Here is a 20,770-nt window from a genome sequence, read left to right as displayed (position 1 = left end):
CCCCAACGGGTTGATTGTTACAATGGAATGGTAACAAGTTCAATGACTCGCGTTCGTTGTTTCTAAATTAGTAGGAGACATCTGTTTTATTTTGAATAAATTGGTTTATGACTAAATAATAAACATCTCTACAAACTTGCAAAATGCGCCACAGTTCACTCGTGTCTAAAGGTCCACCGGGCCCACCCCTCTTTTACGGGCCACGCGCCCACAAGTTATAGACGGCATTACACTAGACGTAAGGTGATCTAAAAAATAAAAATACCTGCGTACTGACGGCGGTTCCGATTAGTATTTACATAGATTGATACATTAACTGGTGTACAATGTGATCTATGTATGAGAGATATATGAGAGACAACCAATATTAGTTTACATTAGAGAAGTGTGCATGGAATCTTGGGAAGAAACGGTGTGCATTGCCGTGTGATAACTGTCATAAAGGTGATTGACAGGTCATACTTGTTTTCAACTCTGGAAGGACAGTTGGATTCTACCAGGTGTGCCTGTGATTTACATAACGAAGGGTGTTTACAACTTTGGAAGGAGAATTCGAATCTACTAGGTGTAATGTTATTTGATTAATAAAGGATGTTTATGATCTACGAAGTTGACACAGCTGCTAGCAAGATCACATTCTGATTGGCTCAATATGTTGAAACCAAGGTGGTCTCACTGAATCATGCCTATAAAAATTGGACAGACTGAGGACAGGTTGGGGGTCAACATTTCTACTGTGCATCCTGTCTGTGGCAACTGCGATATTGTGTGACAAGCGATACAGGCTACAACATCATCCTGTGAGACTTGTATGAACTGCTCTGCGATCTCTTGCTTCCAACTGTGCCCTCCAAACTACCAGCGTTCTTCTGCAAGCAAGACTCCTGTATTTCGTCGTTGTTGTGTTGCAGAAGCCATTGACTGCGAGTTATCACCAATCCACGCTTCCCTAAGCAATCCCCTAGTTTAGTGACTTTATTCATTGTATTTTTCTGTGCTTTATTTCTTGTAATTATTCTGAGAGGTATTGAAGCCAGGAGCTTTAACTCGATAGTTTGGTGTGTGTGTATTTCATTTTCAGTACTATTGTCTACCCCATACTAGCAGTGAAAGAACCCCCTGTCCAGTCTGAGTTCTGTGGGTGCCCTCTTATTAGCGATAAGCAGGCCTTACACTGTGACACTGTCATTGATGGAGTGCTTGCTTGATATGCCGCACATCACTACTGAATATGAAAACATTTGATCTTTTGGCCTGTTCGCTTTTTGAGTGCTGCTGAGTCACGAGTGTACTATTATAATAACAAAATAAATAGTATGCGCATTTAATCGCCATGTAACGTACATGTCAACAATTAAACGTATCTTGTATTACATGAGATGACAACAACGTAATAGTGTAATATAACAGAACAGTAATTAGGTTTCCCAACGCGCTCAGCTCATCGCCATCGTAGTAACACTAACTTGCAGGTCAGATGTTTTTTAGTTGAAATGATTTGGATAAAAAATCTCAAATCGTTGTGAAAATTGCAATGGAATAAAAAGGCAGCCTAATGCCGAAGAAATTACACTTGGGGACACTTCAATGCCAAGTTTATTACATTTTCTGATTTTGGTAATAAAGAGTTTTATATACATATCCAGAACAAATTCCAACTTTTATAAACTTGAAATCATTTGTGCAAAACATTCAAGATGTGGAATATGTAATTGCAAACAGAAGATCAAGACTGGGTACTCATCTGAGAAAATGGGGTAATTTTTTTTTACTCTATTAAAAAAATAAATGCATTCAGTTGACAATATTACAATGTATATTTGTTGAATGTTTCCCAGACACATGTAATTCTATTTATTCAAAGCACTGTAAGATTGTATCTTGTGACCTATGGACTTCAAAAAATAATCAATTAAAAAAATGAGCAATGGACACTAATTGTGGAAATTACAATTTCAATATAGATTCATTGAAATACATAACTGTTGACTAAGTGATGTGGGTTGCATAGACACGAAAGTACTTTATTAGTATGGCCCAAACTTGTTGTACACAATGACACGACAAAACTTCTTTTCATATAAACTCTCGCTTTATGTGGTCAGTTGATTTATTAAGTTATTGATTAAACCCTATGAATAATTGATTAATTTCTTAACCAAATCGTATATAAAGAAACTGCTTGTTTTAACCTTTTCACAAGCAGACTTTCTTGCCAAAATGTTTTCTGCACTTTCTTCTTCCATTGTGAAGACGCGTCTAAAAAGAGCTCTTGTCATATTGACTTTTTTCTCAACTTTGCAAAGAGTTTGCCATACAATCTTTCCACTGAGCGCTTAGTAAGTGGTTTCCTCTGTTCTTATATTTGGTAACAAAAACATGCTGTGAGATGCCCGTCTTTTGAAGACTATTCAGTCGAACAGTACGTTGTTGTTTTGGGTAAGGTGGTAGGAGATGAAAATATTATTGTTGCCTCACGAATGAATCATTCTGTCATTGTTTATTTGTCTTCAGTGTCATTAGTTGAACATTGTTATTGAAAATCAACTGATTAATGTGGAACCAATGGTCAATCATGCAACAAAGGTTATAATTTCAAACGTTTACGAATCAAAACTATACTTGGTAAAATTATTCACGTCGACCAGACTTACACAACACCCAACAGACAGATCTATGATAATATACATCTTATCCGTGACATTATCTATACAAATGAAATGAATCTCATATTCCACTTGGATCAAACCAAGGCCTTTGATCGTACAAACCACGATTATCTGTTTAACACTTTGAAAGCCTTTGGCTTTGGGCAACAATTTATTATTATGGTACTCAAGGTATTTTCAAAATCAATGACTCTCTTACTGCACCTGTGTCCTTCCTACGAGGCATCCGACAGGGATGCGCCCTCTCTGGCCAGTCACACTGAAAATAGGTCATTTTATCATAACTTGTTGTCAGCCTGGCTGGTTCTAAAACATGTATGTAAAGATGTACCGGTTTATAATAATGATGTCTGTCATGAACCAATCACACCTAATGATAGAACAAAATATTTCACTGGAGACGAAACACTGTTCATGCAGAAAGTTTATTGATGCTGGTATAACAACAATTGGGGATCTGATTCACGATAGAGAATGTTGTTGGATATTAAAGACAATGTCACAATCCACTCAACACGCCTCCGGGAAAAATATTGTTTGACCTAAAACGGTCAATTCCAGAAGACATTATAACCCCAATTAATGCATACTTGGATAGCGAATGCATGCCCTCCGAACTAACAGCTCCATATGCTCTTGACCTAGTATTTAATAATGGTGTTATAGCTTTTAATATCCCGACCACTATTTGCAGTCATGCAATTATAGTAACTGCATAACTGCTTTTTCTGCCTAAACCATGACGACTTGCTGCATAATTGACCTAAGTCATTGTCATATCGACGCCGCAGTCAAATTTAGAGAAATGTGACCTATGTTGTCATACTGTCGCGATTCATCGTTAAAAGTTCACAAAAGTGAATAAATATGTCGTAAATGGCCGTTCTATTGTCGTATGTATGTAGAAGTTATATGTCAACTGCTGACATACAAAAGTGGGAACGATAGCAATTCTAAACATTTCTAAACATTAAATGGCTCCTAATTGGGATAATACTCAAATGAACACATAGCTGAGTGGTCAGGTGATCGGTTTCTAACAAAAGTTAAGATCAATCGAGCATGGATACTCCTTGCATGGGAGACAATCTGCGCAAACCAGGTGGAAAAATTTTTTTTTTTTTGGTTTTGGCACACACAAGAAAAAATGCGTAAAGCAATTTTTGTCTATTCTTCATTGCTGTGATGTCAAACATTTATAGCAGAAAGTCATGTTGATTATTTAGGTTTTTGAAGTCTATGAAACGGTTAAACATTTGTATAGATTTTCAATGAACAACTAGTTTTTGCAGTCGCCGCATGATGGCCTGAGCTGTTAACACAGCGTGCAAAGTTGTGCAAAGCGATTGCAAAGTTGGTAGATCTGTGTATATATTTGAAGTAATTTGTTGTCATATCGAACCGTGACGTTATACAGTAGAAAAATGAATAAACTCAAAGTGAAAACCCTATATTAGCAGTCAGTCATATGAGCTGACCATAACATGTGCAAACACAGCCTAAAATAAAAAGATATGAAAAGCAATTGAAATATGGATGGGTTGCCACAGTTAAATTTAGAGAAATGTATGTAAAAGTTTTTAAAAGCCCCTCTTATCAGGAGATTATACCACTATCACAAAGAGTAAAATGATAAACAAACTGATTACAAAGATGTGAAAAGTGATTGCAAAGTTTGCAAATGTACATGGAAATGTTACCTGTGTTGTGATACTATCGAGATCCATCATTAACTGTTCAAAAAGGTGAATAAATATGTCGTAAATTGCCATTCTATTTGTCGTAGGTATGAAGAGGTCATATGTCAACTGACGACAGACACAAGCGGAAACGATAGCAATGTTGAAACATTTCTAAACTTTAAATGGCCCCTAATTGAGATAAAATTCAAATGAGCACATAGATGAGTGATCAGGTGATCATTCTCTAACAAAAGTTAAGATCAATCGAGCATGGATAGTAGTTGCATGGGAGCCAATCTGAGCAAAACAGGTGGAAAAATATATAGTTTTTTGGTTTCGGCACACACAAGAAAAAGGCGTAAAGCAATTTTTTGTCTTTTCTTCATTGCTGTGATGTGAAACATTTATAGCAGAAAGTCATGTTGATTATTTAGCTTGTTGAAGTTTATGAAACGGTTTACAATTTTTATGAATATTAAATGAAAAACTAGTTTTTGCAGTCGCCGCATGATGGCCTGAGCTGTTAAAACAGCATGCACAGTTGTACAAAGCGATTGCAAAATTGGCAGATTTGTGTATATATTTGAAGTAAGTTGTTGTATTATCGAACCGTGACGTTATACAGTAGAACAACTAATAAAATCTAAGCCAAAACCCCCATATTAGAGGACAGTCATATGAGCTGACCGTAACATGTGCAAAAACAGCCTAAAATAAAAAGATATGAAAATCAATTGAAAAGTGGGTGCATTGGCATATATATTTGACCTAGGTCGCTGTCATATCGACGCCACAGTTAAATTTAAAGAAATTAATGAACAAGTTTTTGAAAAAGCCCCTCTTATCAGAATAGTAGGTTATACCACTATCAAAGAGTAAAATGATAAAAAAACTGCTTACAAAATTGTGAAAAGTGATTGCAAAGTTTGCAAATTTACATGGAAATGTGACCTATGTTGTCATACTATCGAGACCCATCGTTAAAAGTTCGCAAAAGTGAATAAATATGTCGTAAATAGCCGTTCTATTGTCGTAGGCATGTAGAGATCATAACTTAACTGACGACAGACGCAAGTGGAAACGATAGCAATGTTGAAACATTTCTAAACATTGAATGGCCCCTAATTGGAATAAAATTCAAATGACACATAATTGAGTGGTCAGGTGATCATTCTCTAACAAAAGTTAAGATTAATCGAGCATGGATATTACTTGCATGGGAGACAATCTGAGCAAAACAGGTGGATAAATTTATAGTTTTTTGGTTTCGGCACACACAAGAAAAAGGCGTAAAGCAATTTTTTGTCTTTTCTTCATTGCTGTGATGTGAAACATTTATAGAAGAAAGTCATGTTGATTATTTAGCTTGTTGAAGTTAATGAAATGGTTTAAAAATTTGTATGAATTTCCTATGAACAACTAGTTTTTGTAGTCGCCGCATGATGGCCTGAGCTGTTAATATAGCGTGCAAAGTTGTGCAAAGCGATTGCAAAGTTGGTAGATTTGTGTACATATTTGAAGTAAGTTGTTGTCATATCGAACCGTGATGTTATACAGTAGAAAAATGAATAAACTCCAAGTGAAACCCCCTACATTAGAAGGCAGTCATATGAGCTGAATGTAACATGTGCAAAAACAGCAGAAATAAAAATATATGAAAAGCAATTGAAAAGTGGGTGGGTTGGCATATATCTTTGACTAAGTCATTGTCATATTGACGCCGCAGTTAAATTTAGAGAAATTAATGTAACAGTTTTTGAAAAAAGGCCCTTTTATCAGGAGGTTATACCACTATAGCAAAGAGTAAAAATGATAAACAAACTGATTACAAAGTTGTGAAAAGTGATTGCAAAATTTGCAAATTTACATGGAAATGTGACCTATGTTATCATACTATCGAGATCCATCGTTAAAAGTACGCAAAAGTGAATATATATATGTCGTACATAACCGTTCTATCGTCGTAGGTATATGTAGAGGTCATAGATCAACTGACGACAGACACAAGTGGAAACGATAGCAATTTTGAAACATTTCTAAACATTAAATGGCCCCTAATTGGGATAAAATTGAAATGAACACATAGCTGAGTTGTCAGGTGATCGGTCGCTAACAAAAGATAGGATTAATCGAGCATGGCTAGTACTTGCATTGGAGACAATCTGAGCATACCAGGTGGAAAAATATATTATTTTTTTTGGTTTCGGCACACACAAGAAAACGGGCGTAAAGCAATTTTTTGTTTATTCTTTATTGCTGTAATGTCAAACATTTATAAGAGAAAGTCATGTTGATTATTTAGGTTTTTGAAGTTAATGAAACGGTTTAAAATTTGTATGAATTTTCAATGAACAACTAGTTTTTTCAGTCGCCGCATGATGGCCTGAGCTGTTAAAACAGTGTGCAAAGTTGTGCAAATCGATTGCAAAGTTGGTTGATTTGTGTATATATTTGAAGTATTTGTTCTTAATCACTAATGTTCCGGATGAATATAGCAAACTTTTATGGCACCTAAGTCGCAAGAACAGATTGTTTGAAAATTAACAGTTAAAATCATGAGTTTCATAGCAGCGCCTGTTTTCAATCCAGGGACCACTGGGTTATGGGCCCAGCACGCTTCCGCTGCGCCACGCTGCTGACATTCTGCATCCCACAACATGTATGAATAGTCCCGTTTATCGTAAATGTCATGAAATATAATGCGTAATCTCGGTTCAGTAATTGTAAATTGAAAGTAAATGAAACTACTGTCAATGTTTAATTACGACTAAACACGAAGAAATTTAAATGTCATATCAAGCCCAAACTAGGCGAAAATCTGCAAAGTTAACAAAGGTAAAATAGTATTGTCAGAAGGGGGATTCGAACCCACGCCCACAATCGTGGGACCAGAAATCTCCCACAAGTCTGAAACAAGGGCAAGGTGTTAAATCCTTGAGTCTGGCGCCTAAGCCCGCTCGGCCATTCTGACAGTAATTTACAACTCAAATTTTGTGCTTGTTAATAATTATTGTTATACACAACCAAGCTACCCACTAGACATTCTGAATTTATTACGCTGGCCAGATTACGAATCACTAATGTTCCGGATGAATATAGCAAACTTTGATGGCAGATAACTCGCGACAACAGGTTGTTTGAAAATTAACAGTTAAAAACATGAATTTCATAGCAGCGTCTGGTTTCGATCCAGGGACCTCTGGGTTATGGGCACAGCACACTTCCGCTCTGCACGCTAATGACATTCTGCAATATGCAACTTGTATGAATAGTCCAGTTTATCGTAAATGTCATGAAATATAATGCGTAATCTCGGTTCAGTATTTGTAAATTGAAACTAAACGAAACTACTGTCAATGTTGAATCACGACTAAACACGAAGAAAATTAAATGTCATATCGAGCACAAACTAGGCGAGAATTTGCTAAGTTACTAAAGGTAAAATAACATTGTCAGAAGTGGGATTCGAACACACGCCCACATTCGTGGACCAGAAATCTCCCACAAATAACCCTGAAATAAGGGTAAGGTGTCAAATCCTTGAGACCGCTCGGCCATCCTGACAGCGACTTACAACTCAAATTTTGCGCCAGTTAATAATTATTGTTATTGCCAACCTAATTACTCGTCAATCTTAATTTGTTAAGCTTGGCAGATTGCGAATCACCAATGTTCTGGATGAATAAAGCAAACTTTTATGGCACATAACTCGCAGCAACAGGTTGTTTGAGAATTAACGGTTAAAAACTTCAATTTCATGGCAGCGCCTGGTTTCGATCCAGGGACCTCTGGGTTATGGGCCCAGCACACTTCCGCTGCGCCACGCTGCTGACATTCTGCAATCCGCAACTTGTATGAATAGTCCAGTTTATCGTAAATGTCATGAAATATAATGCGTAATCCCGGTTCAGTATTTGTAAATTGAAACTAAACGAAACTTCTGTCAATGTTGAATCACGACTAAACACGAAGAAAATTTAATGTCATATCGAGCACAAACTAGGCGAGAATTTGCTAAGTTACTAAAGGTAAAATAACATTGTCAGAAGTGGGATTCGAACCCACGCCCACATTCGTGGACCAGAAATCTCCCATAAATAACCCTGAAAAAAGGGCAAGGTGTCAAATCCTTGAGTCTGGCGCCTTAGACCGCTCGGCCATCCTGACAGTTACTTACAACTCAAATTTTGGGCCAGTTAATAATTATTGCCAACCTACTTACTCGTCATTCTTAATTTGTTATGCTTGGCTGATTGCAAATCACCAATGTTCCGGATGAATAAAGCAAACTTTTAAGGCACATAACTCGCAGCAACAGGTTGTTTGAGATTTAACGGTTAAAAACTTCAATTTCATAGTAGCGCCTGGTTTCGATCCAGGGACCTCTGGGTTATGGGCCCAGCATGCTTCCACTGCGCCACGCTGCTGACATTCTGCAATATGCAACTTGTATGAATAGTCCAGTTTATCGTAAATGTCATGAAATATAATGCGTAATCTCGGTTCAGTATTTGTAAATTGAAACTAAACGAAACTACTGTCAATGTTGAATCACGAGTAAACACGAAGAAAATTATATGTCATATCGAGCACAAACTAGGCGAAAATTTGCTAAGTTACTAAAGGTAAAATAACATTGTCAGAAGTGGGATTTGAACCCATGCCCACATTCGTGGACCATAAATCTCCCATAAATAACCTTGGAATAAGGGCAAGGTGTCAAATCCCTGAGTCTGGCGCCTTAGACCGCTCTGCCATCCTGACAGTTACTTACAACTCAAATTTTGCGCCAGTTAATAATTATTGCCAACCTACTTACTCGTCATTCATAATTTGTTACGCTTGGCAGATTACGAATCAGGAATGTTCCGGATGAATAAAGGAAACTTTTAAGGCACATAACTCGCAGCAACAGGTTGTTTGAGAATTAACGGTTGAATACTTCAATTTCATAGCAGCACCTGGTTTCGATCCAGGGACCTCTGGGTTATGGGCCCAGCACGCTTCCGCTGCGCCACGCTGCTGACATTCTGCAGTATGCAACTTGTATGAATAGTCCAGTTTATCGTAAATGTCATGAAATATAATGCGTAATCTCGGTTCAGTATTTGTAAATTGAAACTAAACGAAACTACTGTCAATGTTGAATCACGACTAAACACGAAGATAATTAAATTTCATATCGAGCACAAACTAGGCGAGAATTTGCTAAGCTACTAAAGGTAAAATAACATTGTCAGAAGTGGGATTCGAACCCACGCCCACATTCGTGGACCAGAAATCTCCCATAAATAACCCTGAAATAAGGGCAAGGTGTCAAATCCTTGAGTCTGGCGCCTTAGACCGCTCGGCCATCCTGACAGTTACTTGCAACTCAAATTTTGCGCCAGTTAATAATTATTGTTATTGCCAACCTACTTACTCGTCATTCATAATTTGTTACGCTTGGCAGATTGCGAATCACGAATGTTCCGGATGAATAAAGCAAACTTTCAAGGCACATAACTCGCAGCAACAGGTTGTTTGAGAATTAACGGTTAAAAACTTCAATTTCATAGCAGCGCCTGGTTTCGATCCAGGGACCTCTGGGTTATGGGCCCAGCATGCTTCCGCTGCGCAACGCTGCTGACATTCTGCAATCCGCAACTTGTATGAATAGTCCAGTTTATCGTAAATGTCATGAAATATAATGCGTAATCTCGGTTCAGTATTTGTAAATTGAAACTAAACGAAACTACTGTCAATGTTGCACCACGACTAAACACGAAGAAAATTAAATGTCATATCGAGCACAAACTAGGCGAGAATTTGCTAAGTTACTAAAGGTAAAATAACATTGTCAGAAGTGGGATTCGAACCCATGCCCACATTCGTGGACCAGAAATCTCCCATAAATAACCCTGAAATAAGGGCAAGGTCTCAAATCCTTGAGTCTGGCGCCTTAGACCGCTCGGCCATCCTGACAGTTACTTACAACTCAAATTTTGCGCCAGTTAATAATTATTGTTATTGCCAACCTACTTACTCGTCATTCGTAATTTTTTATGCTTGGCAGATTGCGAATCACGAATGTTCCGGATGAATAAAGCAAACTTTTAAGGCACATAACTCGCAGCAACAAGTTGTTTGAGAATTAACGGTTAAAAACTTCAATTTCATAGCAGCGCCTGGTTTCGATCCAGGGACCTCTGGGTTATGGGGCCAGCACGCTTCCGCTGCGCCACGCTGCTGACATTCTGCAGTATGCAACATGTATGAATAGTCCAGTTTATCGTAAATGTCATGAAATATAATGCGTAATCTCGGTTCAGTATTTGTAAATTGAAACTAAACGAAACTACTGTCAATGTTGAATCACGACTAACACAAAGATAATTAAATGTCATATCGAGCACAAACTAGGCGAAAATTTGCTAAGTTACTAAAGGTAAAATAACAATGTCAGAAGTGGGATTCGAACCCACGCCCACATTCGTGGACCAGAAATCTCCCATAAATAACCCTGAAATAAGGGCAAGGTGTCAAATCCTTGAGTCTGGCGCCTTAGACCGCTCGGCCATCCTGACAGTTACTTGCAACTCAAATTTTGCGCCAGTTAATAATTATTGTTATTGCCAACCTACTTACTCGTCATTCATAATTTGTTACGCTTGGCAGATTGCGAATCACGAATGTTCCGGATGAATAAAGCAAACTTTTAAGGCACATAACTCGCAGCAACAAGTTGTTTGAGAATTAACGGTTAAAAACTTCAATTTCATAGCAGCGCCTGGTTTCGATCCAGGGACCTCTGGGTTATGGGGCCAGCACGCTTCCGCTGCGCCACGCTGCTGACATTCTGCAGTATGCAACATGTATGAATAGTCCAGTTTATCGTAAATGTCATGAAATATAATGCGTAATCTCGGTTCAGTATTTGTAAATTGAAACTAAACGAAACTACTGTCAATGTTGAATCACGACTAACACAAAGATAATTAAATGTCATATCGAGCACAAACTAGGCGAAAATTTGCTAAGTTACTAAAGGTAAAATAACAATGTCAGAAGTGGGATTCGAACCCACGCCCACATTCGTGGACCAGAAATCTCCCATAAATAACCCTGAAATAAGGGCAAGGTGTCAAATCCTTGAGTCTGGCGCCTTAGACCGCTCGGCCATCCTGACAGTTACTTGCAACTCAAATTTTGCGCCAGTTAATAATTATTGTTATTGCCAACCTACTTACTCATCATTCATAATTTGTTACGCTTGGCAGATTGCGAATCACGAATGTTCCGGATGAATAAAGCAAACTTTTAAGGCACATAACTCGCAGCAACAGGTTGTTTGAGAATTAACGGTTAAAAACTTCAATTTCATAGCAGCGCCTGGTTTCGATCCAGGGACCTCTGGGTTATGGGCCCAGCACGCTTCCGCTGCGCCACGCTGCTGACATTCTGCAATATGCAACTTGTATGAATAGTCCAGTTTATCGTAAATGTCATGAAATATAATGCGTAATCTCGGTTCAGTATTTGTAAATTGAAACTAAACGAAACTACTGTCAATGTTGAATCACGACTAAACACGAAGATAATTAAATGTCATATCGAGCACAAACTAGGCGAGAATTTGCTAAGTTACTAAAGGTAAAATAACATTGTCAGAAGTGGAATTCGAACCCACGCCCACATTCGTGGACCAGAAATCTCCCATAAATAACCCTGAAATAAGGGCAAGGTGTCAAATCCTTGAGTCTGGCGCCTTAGACCGCTCGGCCATCCTGACAGTTACTTGCAACTCAAATTTTGCGCCAGTTAATAATTATTGTTATTGCCAACCTACTTACTCGTCATTCATAATTTGTTACGTTTGGCGGATTGCGAATCACGAATGTTCCGGATGAATAAAGCAAACTTTTAAGGCACATAACTCGCAGCAACAGGTTGTTTGAGAATTAACGGTTAAAAACTTCAATTTCATAGCAGCGCCTGGTTTCGATCCAGGGACCTCTGGGTTATGGGCCCAGCACGCTTCCGATGCGCCACGCTGCTGCCATTCTGCAATAAGCAACTTGTATGAATAGTCCAGTTTATCGTAAATGTCATGAAATATAATGCGTAATCTCTGTTCAGTATTTGAAAATTGAAACTAAACGAAACTACTGTCAATGTTGAATCACGACTAAACACGAAGATAATTAAATGTCATATCGAGCACAAACTAGGCGAGAATTTGCTAAGTTACTAAAGGTAAAATAACATTGTCAGAAGTGGGATTCGAACCCACGCCCACATTCGTGGACCAGAAATCTCCCATAAATAACCCTGAAATAAGGGCAAGGTGTCAAATCCTTGAGTCTGGCGCCTTAGACCACTCGGCCATCCTGACAGTTACTTGCAACTCAAATTTTGCGTCAGTTAATAATTATTGTTATTGCCAACCTACTTACTCGTCATTCATAATTTGTTACGCTTGGCAGATTGCGAATCACTAATGTTCCGGATGAATAAAGCAAACTTTTAAGGCACATAACTCGCAGCAACAGGTTGTTTGAGAATTAACGGTTAAAAACTTCAATTTCATAGCAGCGCCTGGTTTCGATCCAGGGACCTCTGGGTTATGGGCCCAGCACGCTTCCGCTGCGCCACGCTGCTGACATTCTGCAGTATGCATCTTGTATGAATAGTCCAGTTTATCGCAAATGTCATGAAATATAATGCGTAATCTCGGTTCAGTATTTGTAAATTGAAACTAAACGAAACTACTGTCAATGTTGAATCACGACTAAACACGAAGATAATTAAATGTCATATCGAGCACAAACTAGGCGAGAATTTGCTAAGTTACTAAAGGTAAAGTAACATTGTCAGAAGTGGTATTCGAACCCACGCCCACATTCGTGGACCAGAAATCTCCCATAAATAACCCTGAAATAAGGGCAAGGTGTCAAATCCTTGAGTCTGGCGCCTTAGACCGCTCGGCCATCCTGACAGTTACTTGCAACTCAAATTTTGCGCCAGTTAATAATTATTGTTATTGCCAACCTACTTACTCGTCATTTATAATTTGTTACGCTTGGCAGATTGCGAATCACGGATGTTCCGGATGAATAAAGCAAACTTTTACGGCACATAACTCGCAGCAACAGGTTGTTTGAGAATTAACGGTTAAAAACTTCAATTTCATAGCAGCGCCTGGTTTCGATCCAGGGACCTCTGGGTTATGGGCCCAGCACGCTTCCGCTGCGCCACGCTGCTGACATTCTGCAGTATGCAACTTGTATGAATAGTCCAGTTTATCGTAAATGTCATGAAATATAATGCGTAATCTCGGTTCAGTATTTGAAAATTGAAACTAAACGAAACTACTGTCAATGTTGAATCACGACTAAACACGAAGATAATTAAATGTCATATCGAGCACAAACTAGGCGAGAATTTGCTAAGTTACTAAAGGTAAAATAACATTGTCAGAAGTGGGATTCGAACCCACGCCCACATTCGTGGACCAGAAATCTCCCATAAATAACCCTGAAATAAGGGCAAGGTGTCAAATCCTTGAGTCTGGCGCCTTAGACCGCTCGGCCATCCTGACAGTTACTTGCAACTCAAATTTTGCGCCAGTTAATAATTATTGTTATTGCCAACCTACTTACTCGTCATTTATAATTTGTTAGGCTTGGCAGATTGCGAATCACGGATGTTCCGGATGAATAAAGCAAACTTTTAAGGCACATAACTCGCAGCAACAGGTTGTTTGAGAATTAACGGTTAAAAACTTCAATTTCATAGCAGCGCCTGGTTTCGATCTGGGTTATGGGCCCAGCACGCTTAAGCTGCGCCACGCTGCTGACATTCTGCAGTATGCAACTTGTATGAATAGTCCAGTTTATCGTAAATGTCATGAAATATAATGCGTAATCTCGGTTCAGTATTTGTAAATTGAAACTAAACGAAACTACTGTCAATGTTGAATCACGACTAAACACTAAGATAATTAAATGTCATATCGAGCACAAACTAGGCGAGAATTTGCTAAGTTACTAAAGGTAAAATAACATTGTCAGAAGTGGGATTCGAACCCACGCCCACATTCGTGGACCAGAAATCTCCCATAAATAACCCTGAAATAAGGGCAAGGTGTCAAATCCTTGAGTCTGGCGCCTTAGACCGCTCGGCCATCCTGACAGTTACTTGCAACTCAAATTTTGCGCCAGTTAATAATTATTGTTATTGCCAACCTACTTACTCGTCATTCATAATTTGTTACGCTTGGCAGATTGCGAATCACGAATGTTCCGGATTAATAAAGCAAACTTCTAAGGCACATAACTCGCAGCAATAGGTTTATTGAGAATTAACGGTTAAAAACTTCAATTTCATAGCAGCGCCTGGTTTCGATCCAGGGACCTCTGGGTTATGGGCACAGCACGCTTCCGCTGCGCCACGCTGCTGACATTCTGCAGTATGCAACTTGTATGAATAGTCCAGTTTATCGTAAATGTCATGAAATATAATGCGTAATCTCGGTTCAGTATTTGAAAATTGAAGCTAAACGAAACTACTGTCAATGTTGAATCACGACTAAACACGAAGATAATTAAATGTCATATCGAGCACAAACTAGGCGAGAATTTGCTAAGTTACTAAAGGTAAAATAACATTGTCAGAAGTGGGATTCGAACCCACGCCCACATTCGTGGACCAGAAATCTCCCATAAATAACCCTGAATTAAGGGCAAGGTGTCAAATCCTTGAGTCTGGCGCCTTAGACCGCTCGGCCATCCTGACAGGTACTTGCAACTCAAATTTTGCGCCAGTTAATAATTATTGTTATTGCCAACCTACTTACTCGTCATTTATAATTTGTTACGCTTGGCAGATTGCGAATCACGGATGTTCCGGATGAATAAAGCAAACTTTTAAGGCACATAACTCGCAGCAACAGGTTGTTTGAGAATTAACGGTTAAAAACTTCAATTTCATAGCAGCGCCTGGTTTCGATCCAGGGACCTCTGGGTTATGGGCCCAGCACGCTTCCGCTGCGCCACGCTGCAGATATTCTGCAGTATGCAACTTGTATGAATAGTCCAGTTTATCGTAAATGTCATGAAATATAATGCGTAATCTCGGTTCAGTATTTGTAAATTGAAACTAAACGAAACTACTGTCAATGTTGAATCACGACTAAACACGAAGATAATTAAATGTCATATCGAGCACAAACTAGGCGAGAATTTGCTAAGTTACTAAAGGTAAAATAACATTGTCAGAAGTGGGATTCGAACCCACGCCCACATTCGTGGACCAGAAATCTCCCATCAATAACTCTGAAATAAGGGCAAGGTGTCAAATCCTTGAGTCTGGCGCCTTAGACCGCTCGGCCATCCTGACAGTTACTTGCAACTCAAATTTTGCGCCAGTTAATAATTATTGTTATTGCCAACCTACTTACTCGTCATTCATAATTTGTTACGCTTGGCAGATTGCGAATCACTAATGTTCCGGATGAATAAAGCAAACTTTTAAGGCACATAACTCGCAGCAACAGGTTGTTTGAGAATTAACGGTTAAAAACTTCAATTTCATAGCAGCGCCTGGTTTCGATCCATGGACCTCTGGGTTATGGGCCCAGCACGCTTCCGCTGCGCCACGCTGCTGACATTTTGCAGTATGCAACTTGTATGAATAGTCCAGTTTATCGTAAATGTCATGAAATATAATGCGTAATCTCGGTTCAGTATTTGTAAATTGAAACTAAACGAAACTACTGTCAATGTTGAATCACGACTAAACACGAAGATAATTAAATGTCATATCGAGCACAAACTAGGCGAGAATTTGCTAAGTTACTAAAGGTAAAATAACATTGTCAGAAGTGGGATTCGAACCCACGCCCACATTCGTGGACCAGAAATCTCCCATAAATAACCCTGAAATAAGGGCAAGGTGTCAAATCCTTGAGTCTGGCGCCTTAGACCGCTCGGCCATCCTGACAGTTACTTGCAACTCAAATTTTGCGCCAGTTAATAATTATTGTTATTGCCAACCTACTTACTTGTCATTCATAATTTGTTACGCTTGGCAGATTGCAAATCTCGAATGTTCCGGATTAATAAAGCAAACTTTTAAGGCACATAACTCGCAGCAACAGGTTTATTGAGAATTAACGGTTAAAAACTTCCATTTCATAGCAGCGCCTGGTTTCGATCCAGGTACCTCTGGGTTATGGGCCCAGCACGCTTCCGCTGCGCCACGCTGCTGACATTCTGCAGTATGCAACTTGTATGAATAGTCCAGTTTATCGTAAATGTCATGAAATATAATGCGTAATCTCGGTTCAGTATTTGTAAATTGAAACTAAACGAAACTACTGTCAATGTTGAATCACGACTAAACACGAAGATAATTAAATGTCATATCGAGCACAAACTAGGCGAGAATTTGCTAAGTTACTAAAGGTAAAATAACATTGTCAGAAGTGGGATTCGAACCCACGCCCACATTCGTGGACCAGAAATCTCCCATAAATAACCCTGAAATAAGGGCAAGGTGTCAAATCCTTGAGTCTGGCGCCTTAGACCGCTCGGCCATCCTGACAGTTACTTGCAACTCAAATTTTGCGCCAGTTAATAATTATTGTTATTGCCAACCTACTTACTCGTCATTCATAATTTGTTACACTTGGCAGATTGCGAATCACGAATGTTCCGGATGAATAAAGCAAACTTTTAAGGCACATAACTCGCAGCAACAGGTTGTTTGAGAATTAACGGTTAAAAACTTCAATTTCATAGCAGCGCCTGGTTTCGATCCAGGGACCTCTAGGTTATGGACCCAGCACGCTTCCGCTGCGCCACGCTGCTGACATTCTGCCGTATGCAACTTGTATGAGTAGTCCAGTTTATCGTAAATGTCATGAAATATAATGCGTAATCTCGGTTCAGTATTTGTAAATTGAAACTAAACGAAACTACTGTCAATGTTGAATCACGACTAAACACGAAGATAATTAAATGTCATATCGAGCACAAACTAGGCGAGAATTTGCTAAGTTACTAAAGGTAAAATAACATTGTCAGAAGTGGGATTCGAACCCACGCCCACATTCGTGGACCAGAAATCTCCCATAAATAACCCTGAAATAAGGGCAAGGTGTCAAATCCTTGAGTCTGGCGCCTTAGACCACTCGGCCATCCTGACAGTTACTTGCAACTCAAATTTTGCGCCAGTTAATAATTATTGTTATTGCCAACCTACTTACTCGTCATTCATAATTTGTTACGCTTGGCAGATTGCGAATCACGAATGTTCCGGATGAATAAAGCAAACTTTTAAGGCACATAACTCGCAGCAACAGGTTGTTCGAGAATTAACGGTTTAAAACTTCAATTTCATAGCAGCGGCTGGTTTCGATCCAGGGACCTCTGGGTTATGGGCCCAGCACGCTTCCGCTGCGCCACGCTGCTGACATTCTGCAATATGCAACTTGTATGAATAGTCCAGTTTATCGTAAATGTCATGAAATATAATGCGTAATCTCGGTTCAGTATTTGAAAATTGAAACTAAACGAAACTACTGTCAATGTTGAATCACGACTAAACACGAAGATAATTAAATGTCATATCGAGCACAAACTAGGCGAGAATTTGCTAAGTTACTAAAGGTAAAATAACATTGTCAGAAGTGGGATTCGAACCCACGCCCACATTCGTGGACCAGAAATCTCCCATCAATAACTCTGAAATAAGGGCAAGGTGTCAAATCCTTGAGTCTGGCGCCTTAGACCGCTCGGCCATCCTGACAGTTACTTGCACCTCAAATTTTGCGCCAGTTAATAATTATTGTTATTGCCAACCTACTTACTCGTCATTCATAATTTGTTACGCTTGGCAGATTGCGAATCACGAATGTTCCGGATTAATAAAGCAAACTTCTAAGGCACATAACTCGCAGCAATAGGTTTATTGAGAATTAACGGTTAAAAACTTCAATTTCATAGCAGCGCCTGGTTTCGATCCAGGGACCTCTGGGTTATGGGCACAGCACGCTTCCGCTGCGCCACGCTGCTGACATTCTGCAGTATGCAACTTGTATGAATAGTCCAGTTTATCGTAAATGTCATGAAATATAATGCGTAATCTCGGTTCAGTATTTGAAAATTGAAGCTAAACGAAACTACTGTCAATGTTGAATCACGACTAAACACGAAGATAATTAAATGTCATATCGAGCACAAACTAGGCGAGAATTTGCTAAGTTACTAAAGGTAAAATAACATTGTCAGAAGTGGGATTCGAACCCACGCCCACATTCGTGGACCAGAAATCTCCCATAAATAACCCTGAATTAAGGGCAAGGTGTCAAATCCTTGAGTCTGGCGCCTTAGACCGCTCGGCCATCCTGACAGGTACTTGCAACTCAAATTTTGCGCCAGTTAATAATTATTGTTATTGCCAACCTACTTACTCGTCATTTATAATTTGTTACGCTTGGCAGATTGCGAATCACGGATGTTCCGGATGAATAAAGCAAACTTTTAAGGCACATAACTCGCAGCAACAGGTTGTTTGAGAATTAACGGTTAAAAACTTCAATTTCATAGCAGCGCCTGGTTTCGATCCAGGGACCTCTGGGTTATGGGCCCAGCACGCTTCCGCTGCGCCACGCTGCAGATATTCTGCAGTATGCAACTTGTATGAATAGTCCAGTTTATCGTAAATGTCATGAAATATAATGCGTAATCTCGGTTCAGTATTTGTAAATTGAAACTAAACGAAACTACTGTCAATGTTGAATCACGACTAAACACGAAGATAATTAAATGTCATATCGAGCACAAACTAGGCGAGAATTTGCTAAGTTACTAAAGGTAAAATAACATTGTCAGAAGTGGGATTCGAACCCACGCCCACATTCGTGGACCAGAAATCTCCCATAAATAACCCTGAATTAAGGGCAAGGTGTCAAATCCTTGAGTCTGGTGCCTTAGACCGCTCGGCCATCCTGACAGTTACTTGCAACTCAAATTTGGCGCCAGTTAATAATTATTGTTATTGCCAACCTACTTACTCGTCATTCATAATTTGTTACGCTTGGCAGATTGCGAATCACGAATGTTCCGGATTAATAAAGCAAACTTCTAAGGCACATAACTCGCAGCAATAGGTTTATTGAGAATTAACGGTTAAAAACTTCAATTTCATAGCAGCGCCTGGTTTCGATCCAGGGACCTCTGGGTTATGGGCCCAGCACGCTTCCGCTGCGCCACGCTGCTGACATTCTGCAGTATGCAACTTGTATGAATAGTCCAGTTTATCGTAAATGTCATGAAATATAATGCGTAATCTCAGTTCAGTATTTGTAAATTGAAACTAAACGAAACTACTGTCAATGTTGAATCACGACTAAACACGAAGATAATTAAATGTCATATCGAGCACAAACTAGGCGAGAATTTGCTAAGTTACTAAAGGTTAAATAACATTGTCAGAAGTGGGATTCGAACCCACGCCCACATTCGTGGACCAGAAATCTCCCATCAATAACTCTGAAATAAGGGCAAGGTGTCAAATCCTTGAGTCTGGCGCCTTAGACCGCTCGGCCATCCTGACAGTTACTTGCAACTCAAATTTTGCGCCAGTTAATAATTATTGTTATTGCCAACCTACTTACTCGTCATTCATAATTTGTTACGCTTGGCAGATTGCGAATCACTAATGTTCCGGATGAATAAAGCAAACTTTTAAGGCACATAACTCGCAGCAACAGGTTGTTTGAGAATTAACGGTTAAAAACTTCAATTTCATAGCAGCGCCTGGTTTCGATCCATGGACCTCTGGGTTATGGGCCCAGCACGCTTCCGCTGCGCCACGCTGCTGACATTTTGCAGTATGCAACTTGTATGAATAGTCCAGTTTATCGTAAATGTCATGAAATATAATGCGTAATCTCGGTTCAGTATTTGTAAATTGAAACTAAACGAAACTACTGTCAATGTTGAATCACGACTAAACACGAAGATAATTAAATGTCATATCGAGCACAAACTAGGCGAGAATTTGCTAAGTTACTAAAGGTAAAATAACATTGTCAGAAGTGGGATTCGAACCCACGCCCACATTCGTGGACCAGAAATCTCCCATAAATAACCCTGAAATAAGGGCAAGGTGTCAAATCCTTGAGTCTGGCGCCTTAGACCGCTCGGCCATCCTGACAGTTACTTGCAACTCAAATTTTGCGCCAGTTAATAATTATTGTTATTGCCAACCTACTTAGTTGTCATTCATAATTTGTTACGCTTGGCAGATTGCAAATCTCGAATGTTCCGGATTAATAAAGCAAACTTTTAAGGCACATAACTCGCAGCAACAGGTTTATTGAGAATTAACGGTTAAAAACTTCCATTTCATAGCAGCGCCTGGTTTCGATCC

At 39.2% G+C, this 20,770-nt stretch overlaps 17 non-coding genes across 17 annotated transcripts; all 17 read right to left on the bottom strand.

Moving 5' to 3' along the window:
* Positions 1-8,391: 8,391 nt before the first annotated feature.
* On the bottom strand, positions 8,392-8,518 carry TRNAL-CAA (transfer RNA leucine (anticodon CAA)). The gene is made up of 2 exons: positions 8,481-8,518; positions 8,392-8,437 (listed from the first exon to the last, which is right to left on the bottom strand). It is a non-coding gene; the product is annotated as a tRNA-Leu (tRNA).
* Positions 8,519-9,585: 1,067 nt separating this feature from the next.
* On the bottom strand, positions 9,586-9,712 carry TRNAL-CAA (transfer RNA leucine (anticodon CAA)). The gene is made up of 2 exons: positions 9,675-9,712; positions 9,586-9,631 (listed from the first exon to the last, which is right to left on the bottom strand). It is a non-coding gene; the product is annotated as a tRNA-Leu (tRNA).
* A 1,078-nt stretch (positions 9,713-10,790) lies between these two features.
* TRNAL-CAA (transfer RNA leucine (anticodon CAA)) lies at positions 10,791-10,917 on the bottom strand. The gene is made up of 2 exons: positions 10,880-10,917; positions 10,791-10,836 (listed from the first exon to the last, which is right to left on the bottom strand). It is a non-coding gene; the product is annotated as a tRNA-Leu (tRNA).
* Positions 10,918-11,392: 475 nt separating this feature from the next.
* On the bottom strand, positions 11,393-11,519 carry TRNAL-CAA (transfer RNA leucine (anticodon CAA)). Its single transcript has 2 exons — positions 11,482-11,519; positions 11,393-11,438 (listed from the first exon to the last, which is right to left on the bottom strand). It is a non-coding gene; the product is annotated as a tRNA-Leu (tRNA).
* A 1,079-nt stretch (positions 11,520-12,598) lies between these two features.
* On the bottom strand, positions 12,599-12,725 carry TRNAL-CAA (transfer RNA leucine (anticodon CAA)). Its single transcript has 2 exons — positions 12,688-12,725; positions 12,599-12,644 (listed from the first exon to the last, which is right to left on the bottom strand). It is a non-coding gene; the product is annotated as a tRNA-Leu (tRNA).
* A 1,079-nt stretch (positions 12,726-13,804) lies between these two features.
* Positions 13,805-13,931, bottom strand: TRNAL-CAA (transfer RNA leucine (anticodon CAA)). The gene is made up of 2 exons: positions 13,894-13,931; positions 13,805-13,850 (listed from the first exon to the last, which is right to left on the bottom strand). It is a non-coding gene; the product is annotated as a tRNA-Leu (tRNA).
* A 466-nt stretch (positions 13,932-14,397) lies between these two features.
* TRNAL-CAA (transfer RNA leucine (anticodon CAA)) lies at positions 14,398-14,524 on the bottom strand. Its single transcript has 2 exons — positions 14,487-14,524; positions 14,398-14,443 (listed from the first exon to the last, which is right to left on the bottom strand). It is a non-coding gene; the product is annotated as a tRNA-Leu (tRNA).
* Positions 14,525-15,000: 476 nt separating this feature from the next.
* On the bottom strand, positions 15,001-15,127 carry TRNAL-CAA (transfer RNA leucine (anticodon CAA)). The gene is made up of 2 exons: positions 15,090-15,127; positions 15,001-15,046 (listed from the first exon to the last, which is right to left on the bottom strand). It is a non-coding gene; the product is annotated as a tRNA-Leu (tRNA).
* Positions 15,128-15,603: 476 nt separating this feature from the next.
* On the bottom strand, positions 15,604-15,730 carry TRNAL-CAA (transfer RNA leucine (anticodon CAA)). Its single transcript has 2 exons — positions 15,693-15,730; positions 15,604-15,649 (listed from the first exon to the last, which is right to left on the bottom strand). It is a non-coding gene; the product is annotated as a tRNA-Leu (tRNA).
* A 476-nt stretch (positions 15,731-16,206) lies between these two features.
* Positions 16,207-16,333, bottom strand: TRNAL-CAA (transfer RNA leucine (anticodon CAA)). Its single transcript has 2 exons — positions 16,296-16,333; positions 16,207-16,252 (listed from the first exon to the last, which is right to left on the bottom strand). It is a non-coding gene; the product is annotated as a tRNA-Leu (tRNA).
* Positions 16,334-16,809: 476 nt separating this feature from the next.
* TRNAL-CAA (transfer RNA leucine (anticodon CAA)) lies at positions 16,810-16,936 on the bottom strand. Its single transcript has 2 exons — positions 16,899-16,936; positions 16,810-16,855 (listed from the first exon to the last, which is right to left on the bottom strand). It is a non-coding gene; the product is annotated as a tRNA-Leu (tRNA).
* A 476-nt stretch (positions 16,937-17,412) lies between these two features.
* Positions 17,413-17,539, bottom strand: TRNAL-CAA (transfer RNA leucine (anticodon CAA)). Its single transcript has 2 exons — positions 17,502-17,539; positions 17,413-17,458 (listed from the first exon to the last, which is right to left on the bottom strand). It is a non-coding gene; the product is annotated as a tRNA-Leu (tRNA).
* Positions 17,540-18,015: 476 nt separating this feature from the next.
* TRNAL-CAA (transfer RNA leucine (anticodon CAA)) lies at positions 18,016-18,142 on the bottom strand. Its single transcript has 2 exons — positions 18,105-18,142; positions 18,016-18,061 (listed from the first exon to the last, which is right to left on the bottom strand). It is a non-coding gene; the product is annotated as a tRNA-Leu (tRNA).
* A 476-nt stretch (positions 18,143-18,618) lies between these two features.
* Positions 18,619-18,745, bottom strand: TRNAL-CAA (transfer RNA leucine (anticodon CAA)). The gene is made up of 2 exons: positions 18,708-18,745; positions 18,619-18,664 (listed from the first exon to the last, which is right to left on the bottom strand). It is a non-coding gene; the product is annotated as a tRNA-Leu (tRNA).
* A 476-nt stretch (positions 18,746-19,221) lies between these two features.
* TRNAL-CAA (transfer RNA leucine (anticodon CAA)) lies at positions 19,222-19,348 on the bottom strand. The gene is made up of 2 exons: positions 19,311-19,348; positions 19,222-19,267 (listed from the first exon to the last, which is right to left on the bottom strand). It is a non-coding gene; the product is annotated as a tRNA-Leu (tRNA).
* Positions 19,349-19,824: 476 nt separating this feature from the next.
* TRNAL-CAA (transfer RNA leucine (anticodon CAA)) lies at positions 19,825-19,951 on the bottom strand. Its single transcript has 2 exons — positions 19,914-19,951; positions 19,825-19,870 (listed from the first exon to the last, which is right to left on the bottom strand). It is a non-coding gene; the product is annotated as a tRNA-Leu (tRNA).
* Positions 19,952-20,427: 476 nt separating this feature from the next.
* TRNAL-CAA (transfer RNA leucine (anticodon CAA)) lies at positions 20,428-20,554 on the bottom strand. Its single transcript has 2 exons — positions 20,517-20,554; positions 20,428-20,473 (listed from the first exon to the last, which is right to left on the bottom strand). It is a non-coding gene; the product is annotated as a tRNA-Leu (tRNA).
* Positions 20,555-20,770: the final 216 nt, after the last annotated feature.

This window comes from Saccoglossus kowalevskii, chromosome 8 (genome assembly GCF_978046115.1).
Source record: "Saccoglossus kowalevskii chromosome 8, keSacKowa6.1, whole genome shotgun sequence".
Taxonomy (NCBI): Eukaryota; Metazoa; Hemichordata; class Enteropneusta; family Harrimaniidae; genus Saccoglossus; species Saccoglossus kowalevskii.
This window is presented reverse-complemented; position numbering and strand designations above follow the sequence as displayed.